Below are 7,735 nucleotides of genomic sequence, written 5' to 3' on the forward strand. Positions count from 1 at the left end.
TTTTAAACTACACAAAAAGAACAAATCATAAAGGGAAAGACTGGTAAATTTGAATAGCTTTTATTAAAAAAAGACAGCCTAAGCAAAGTCAAAAGACAAACCATCGCCTGAGCAGAATGGGGGAAATATTTGAAATAAATATGACTGACAAAGAATGAGAATCCAGTCTATATAAAAACAAAACTCTTACAAATCAATAAGAAATAGTCCAAACTAAAGAAGTGGGCAAAGATGTGGATGTGTTTTTACATAAGGATACCCTGCGGTAACACACACACATGAAATGCTGCTTAACCGAGCTGGCAATCAGGAAACTGTAAATTACTCACTACTGAAATACCGTTCCCCACCCATCAGACAGGTAAACAGAAGAAGGCTAATGATATTAAGTGCTGGCGAAGAGGTAGGGAAGAGAACTGGAACAGGCTAACGTACAGGGCAGTGAACACTGGTGCAGGCCCTCTGAAGAGCATGGCTAGTGTGTCAGAGACACACTTCTCTGATTCAGCAATTCCCCTCCTAGCGACTCCCAGAGATGTACTGTTTTATATAGTGCGTAAAACGAAGACAGACTAAAACCCATCAATGAGACAATAGATAAATAAACTATGGTACAACAAAGCACTACACAGTAATTAAAATGAATAGCTGGAGCTATATAAATATTAACGCAGAGAACTTTCAAGAACATAATGTCAAATTAAAAAAAAAAAAGAAAGAAAAACATGAAGCCAGATGATGTGCACAGTATGTATGATATCATGTAGATACAGCTTAAAACATGAAAACTAGTATTATACATTATTATGGATAAAAATAGCATTAAAACTTTCTTGGAAATGATAAACAACAAATTCTGTCACCTCTGGACCAGCAGACAAAGAATATGAAAGAATGCATCTGTTTTTATTTTTTTCTTAAAACAATAAAAGGTCTGAAACAAAGATGGAAAATGTTAAAATTTGATAAATGTCTCTGTAAGCCCATATATTATTCTCTATACCTTTCTGAATATTGAAATATGTCATAATAAAAAAGCAAATTTTCAGTCAGTGTTGAAATCAAAGTGCTCTGATCACATCTGCTTATTGTCATAAATAAACAGGAATTTCACATGATATATATCCATGGCTTTCCAAAAAAAAAAAATTTCATGAGTAACATTTTTTAAAAGGAACAACCTAGAATGTATAAGGAATGCTTAAACTCAACGGTTAATGGACAGATCATCCAATTAAATAATGGAAAAAAAGACACTAACAGACATTCCCCAGGCGAGGTTACACGGAGTGCCCGTCAGCCTGTGAGGGATGTTCAGTCATTAGGACCTTGCCTAAATCCTGAATGAGCCCTTATCTTCACCCACTCCATGTGTTGGCTTTTCATGTTGGAGCCACATGGGCCGTCCCCGCGCACTATGACAGTGACTAAAATAAAATACAGTGGCGAGAATGACGTGCTCGTACGTTGCTGGTGGCAGCAGGGTTTGGCGTCTCGCACCCTGTGCGTCGTCGCTGGCCCGTGGGTTGTGCTGGTGTCTCACCGCTGTTTTGAACCTTTCCCCAACGGTAATGAAGTCTGGTGCCTCTTCTTGTGCCCGGTGGCCATGGGGACTTCCTCTTTTGTAAAACGTCTTTCGTCCATTTTCTTGCTGGGTCATCTATCCTTGGTGTGTAGGATTTTTGTTTGGTTTGTTTTTAATAAATCCTGAATGAATCCTTATCTTCACCCACTCCATGTGTTGGCTTTTCAGTCCTATGTGTGTATTAAAAAAAAAATAAAAAGGCAGAAGTACTGTCCTCGGAAGCTCGTACATGCATAGAATGTCTCTGGAAGGGACACGAGACAATGAGCACAGACGATGCAGTGCCAGGGGAAAGGATGTATGAGAAATACACTTTTCTCTACATTCTTTTGCAGTCTTTTAGAAAATTATTATTTGCATGTATTTGAAATTTCAAGACAAAGAAAAGGCACCCAAAAGCCTACTATAACTAAGCCACGGTTAGCTTTTCCTCTAATCACATTCCAAAGAAAAGGTTAAGATGCCCGCCCTCGTCGGACCTTCGGCCGTCCAACCCACGCCCCTACATGCGCTAAGTTCAACGTCAGTCCGCACCACCTTCTAACCGAGAGGCAGGGCAGCCACGTAGTGATGAGAGCAACTTCTGCAGCCAGACCACCTGGCTGTCGCCCAGCTTCTCCACTAACACTCGCATAACCTTAGCGAGGTGACCGACTTATCCTCTCCAGACCCCAGGTAAAGAACAGCAACTCCTACAATGGTCGCCGCCTCTAGGCCAGCCGCCAGTGTTCTCTGCCTCCTGTGGCAGAGGTGATGGGCTCTCACTTCCAACATGAGGTGCAAGAAGACAGTGGCTTCCGTCCTGGCACGCCTTCTCTTGCTCGCTCGCTCGCTCTGAAGGAAGTCAGGTCCCACGCTGTGAGCTGCCCAGTGGAAAGGCGCTGAGAGCAATGAATTAATGTTCCTCGCCAACAGAGTCCCTCCCAGTGCTGAGACCCTATGAAGTTCTCCAGTTAATATAGCAAATTCTTGATGTTAAAGTAAATGCTCAAGAAAATGGGTGATGTGATGAATTTAATTTCCTTGTTAACGGAAAGAAGCTTTTTAACAGAATCTTGGAGTTGAAATGTACCTCAGTGATCATTATACAGATGAGGAAGCCGAAACTGAGCGCAGTGAACTTCTGAAAGTCCTGGACCTTGTCTACGGCAAAGCCCAGCATGGCGCCTGTCACGTAGTAGAGGCTCAATTAATAATCGCGGCATGTAGCAGATGCTCAACGGTAAGTAAGGAAGAGCAGGTGGCGGAGAGGCAGGAAGAGGCCGTCTCCACGTTTACTGCTTCCAGCTGCTGAGCCTCCTGGAGGTCGTGGCCGTGACACAGGGAAACCTGGAATTCGGGGGACCTGAATTCAAGCCCCACTCCACCCTTAGCTGTGTGACCTTGTGCAGCCCCTTGGCCTCGCACCTCACACCTTACATCTCACCTGCTGGGGTGTAAAATAGAAAAAATAACACTTCCCATGTCATAGGGTCCCAACGAGACTGAAATGAGGTTCCAGGCGAGAATGTACTTTCCAACGGTAGAGTGACGTCCACCCTTCCCCATACCTTTTTCTAAAATGTATCGTCCCAGGTGCTGACTTAGAAAGCAGACCAAAAAATGTAACACCCCCCGTCCCCTGACACAGGGGAAAGGATTGGCGTTGGGAAAATGGGCCGTTTGGGGAAAGTAAACCCATTCGCATCCTCATCTCGCACCGTTCGCTGACACCAATTTTAGATCAATATAAAAGTCACTTGTATGACATGTAATCCATGCAATGAAAAAGGAAAAGACCGAGCTACGTGCGCTGCCATGAAAGGTCTCCAAGAGCAGGCGGTGTATGAAGAAAACCGAGCTGTAGGATGATGTGTACACATATGCGTGTGCATGCATTTTACTTACGTAGAAATAAATACCACACACGCACACACACACACACATGCAGCAGACTTAGCCAACGTCTGAAGAATCCACACGTCAATAATTAACAGTAGTTGCCTCTGAGGGAGGTAATGGGATTGGGTATAAATGTGGCATTTTCGTTTTCCATGAAAATTATATATATGTATGTATGTGTACGCACACACAGATACGTATATATGCCAAATCTTTTACGTGGACATGCGATCTTCTCCATAAAGAAGTCCCGGAGCAAAGACGCCTCCGGGCGTGTCACACACGCGGTGGCCTCGGGGTCAGTGGGAAAGGCCGGTCCTCGCTGCGCTGCGCCGTGACGCATTTTTATCTGAAAATGGTTTCACGGTCCCTCCGCGAGCGGGTCGCCGGCCGCTCTCCTCTCACGGATGGGCCCGTGGCCGGGCCGCCCGGGGAGGACAGGGGTAAGGGACCGGTTTCTCAGTCACCAGCAGGGGCCACACTTTCCAGCCCAACCCAGTGGCAGAGCTTGTCCCGCAGACCGCAGGGGATCAGGGATGGCTACATTTGCTGGGGAACTGTGAGAAAGACAACGTCTTTGAGCTTCTGGATGGTGCTCCTTGTTCCCATCAGTGACTGTTCCCTGGCCACTCAGACTGGAAGACGAGAACTTTGCGACGAACCAGCAGCCCTGTCCCCAGACGGCGTCTCCCACAGCGCGCGCCCCCGCCCGGGGCACCGGCTGCGCTGGGGCGATGGCTTGGGGGGTACGGGGGCGGGGGGCCTGCACCAGCCCCCCACGGTCTCTCCTGACGCCACTGGCATGAAGGGGAAACCCCACACCTGGCTCCAATCTGGGGGTAGAGCCAACGTGAGACAGAGGTGCACAGTTATTTTTATAGAAAACATTAGAAAAAAAGGTGAATACGAAAAGATGCTGTCATCTCGTCAAACACTCGTTTGACGTTCCACAGACGCTTATTGAGCACCAACCAGCGTGCAGGAGTTAAGTGCCTACAGATTACTAATACGCCGGCCGTGCCCCAAAACACGTGATTTTCCCTAAGAATTAAACACTCGGCGAGGCACAGAAGAAACCGCCGCGTACGCGAGCAAGACTTGAGCGCATCACTCAGTCTATAAAATGGGCGTGATAACCATCTCCAGGGATGTCGCGGGGATTTCATGAGATGATGGAGCACCGCGGGCGGCATCGCGCGGTCTCGGGCACAGGTTAGACCCATCAGACCGTCACAAAGGTGTTCACTCCCCCCTCAGTTTCCTCATCTCCAGGTGTGTTATCATGTTGGCTTTACCTTCCGATTATCTCGTAGGCTCACATAGCTTTATATGTAAACACAAGAGCACCGCACAAATAAATCGCCTTATTATGACAAGCGAGTCCCCGATGGAAAAAATTAAGAATTCTATTTACTACGGTGAGTGGAGACGACTGAACATCAATATACTCTGTGACGATGAATAATGTCCCTTTGCTTAGATCTGGAGTGTTTTGAAGAAGAGCAAGTAAATAAGAGACCGAGTCTCCCAGTGCAGGGTCAGCAAACTTTGGCGGAGGGGCCAGATCTGACCTTCCTCCTGCCCGTTTTTGTAAGGAAAGCTATTGGTACACTCGCTCATCTGTGCACTCTCTATCATGGCAGTGTTCACGCTAGAACCACGAAGCTGAGTTGTGACAGACACCAGATAGCCCACAAAGCCTAAAATATTTACTATCTGGCCCTTTACAGAAAAAAAAAAAAAATTGTCAGCCTCTGCTCTATCGAATACCTTCTATTCCTCTATCACAAATATCTGGAAGTCTGAGGCCCAGTGCCGGAAATAAAACTTTTGGCTCTAGGGTCAGCTGAGGTTTACAAGGCCCAGTGGTTGGAACTGAGACTCGAGTGAATCTGGAGGCTGGAAATGAAAGGCCTCTCTCTGAGCTGCCTCCGGCACGGTGCTGCGCAGTACCGTGTAGCACATTGTAGATTAGAGCAAGTCCTTAAAGAAACGCGAGGGTTTTTAATGCGATAAAGCACGATGTATTGAGTGGAAGCAGCGGTAACCTGAGTTAACGGCCATGTTCCAGCCCCCGGTCGGCCACCAATTCCATGTCTGATCAGGGCAATAACTTCACTCCCGGAGCCACCACGTTATCTGTAAGATGGAGGACTCGTCCATTCATTGAATGTCTCTTGAACTCCTCCTGGGGGACCCCACCGACTTAGGGACGTTTTGGACCAGGTCACTCCTAAGGTGCCTTTCCAGGTTTAAAGCTCAATTGAAAAATCTCGGTGATGCTGTAGCCTCGGAGAGGGACGCTGTGAGGGACAGTGAGTTGACATTCGTGTGCGCTAATGCCGTTTACCATGGCCCTCGTAAGTCACACCCTCTTCTTTCCAAATAGATGCCGTATGAGTTTAAGTCCAATCCAGCAAGCGAGAGTCTCCCATCTGCAGAAAGAGGAGGCAGCTGACGGACAGCTTCGGCCAGGCCCTTCAACTTGAATTATGTAACAGTGGCAGGGATATGCAGATGGGCTTTCTGAATAACGCCTTTAAGATTGGCGTTAACACACCTTTACTACTCCAAACTGTCACCAGCAGACACAGCAAGGCCGGCTTTATCCCTAGAGTAATTAACATGTGTGGCCAAAAAAAAAAAAAAATCCTGAAGGTGCTGCCAACGATCTTGCGATAATTGGGACCTGACAACAGATAAATCCTGCAAAATCAGGACAGCTTTCGCCATCCCGAAGCCCCAACGTGAGGCTCACCTTCCAAAAGCTCAGAATCCAAAGGCTGTTTACCCCCTTCTGTGGAGAGCCCTCCATCTTGGACTGTGCTCTGCCCTCCTCCCCGGTAATACCCAGGCAGGGCAGTGACCCCGGCTGGCAGCACAGAGCCTCAGGGACGCAGTCAAACGACGCCCAGATGAAAACTGCAGCTGATGGCCCAGCCTCTCGGGTCAGTGGCTGCTGCGTGCAGCTCTCCCCCTGCCTCCTGAAGTTCAAACGCCAGCCTGATTTCTATTGGAAGCGTCCCAGCCCAAACATGGAACAAAAGTTCCCTCTGACGAGCCCATTCCGGGTTCCAAAGTATGTTTTTATGTTTGTTGGCAAATAGAACTGTCACCAGCAACAATAACAACACTGTTTCCTCTCGACTGAAGCTACTTCATTTCTTCACATTTGTTCCAGGGCTGGAGCTGGACGGATGAATAATGTAGGCTAGGCGGCTGGCCGGAGCCCTGACCTCGTGCCTCCAAAAGCAAACACAGTGGTGAAAATGGAGACTTGTTTGAACTTCCACTGCCTGGTTTAAAAAAGAAAAAGAAAAAAGAAAAACAAACCTCCCACCATCCTATTTCATCAGTGTAGACACTGGAGTTTTATTGTTTTGTTTAGGTTTTCTTTTTCTTTTTTCTTTTCTTTTCTTTTTTTTTTCCTTTTGGTTTTCATTTCTCATTTTCTGAAACAAGGAACCGACAGCCCTCTACTGGCGCAGGGAAGGGAGCCAATTTCTCCATCATCGAGGTTATCCTGCCATCTTGTGGCCATGTGAGGGATGCGCAGGTTTCCGTCAAAGCGACTTCTACGCATCATAAAACACAGGTTGTTTGAAGGATTCTTCAAAATATTTAGACAGCCTTTCATTTCAGACATCTCAGGGAGATAGATTGGATTGTTTGGGGGAAAACATAGATTGGATTTGGAATCAGATTGTTGGTTCTATATTTAAGCGCCAGTCAACTGTGTGGCATCACGCTTGAGCACATCATTTCATTCTTATGAACCCGTTTTCTGTCAAATGGAGGTCATAATAAACGTGTCATTCTTAGAGTTTCGTGAAGCTTCAATAACATAATACATCTAAAAAGTGACCTCAGAAACTTTATACAGGATACACATAAATGTATTTAAAAATCTCTAAACAACTATATTCTCTGATCATACTTGGTAAAAAGTTTTCAGACTCAAAACCTGTTTTTTCGCCTAAGCCTGCTATAGCATAGAGCCCCAGCCTTAAGATAAGAAAAGAGAAGGACTTTGCACTGTAATATGCTTTCCTACATGCACAGACTGTCAAATTCTCTGACATTTAAGCAAAACCAGTTTCTTCGTCCTTTCTTCACAGGGGCCAGAGAATGAGCAATAAAGACGTAGATGAGGCTTCGGAGGTTAGTTCGTGCTCGTGGAATCACAAAGTGCCCCCTCAGAGCTGGAACGTGGGTGTTTGGCCACCCGATCTTCTAGAAAACACCTGAGCCAGACGCAGCAGCTAAGGA

Source organism: Pteropus alecto, unplaced genomic scaffold (assembly GCF_000325575.1).
Source record: "Pteropus alecto unplaced genomic scaffold, ASM32557v1 scaffold115, whole genome shotgun sequence".
NCBI lineage: Eukaryota > Metazoa > Chordata > Mammalia > Chiroptera > Pteropodidae > Pteropus > Pteropus alecto.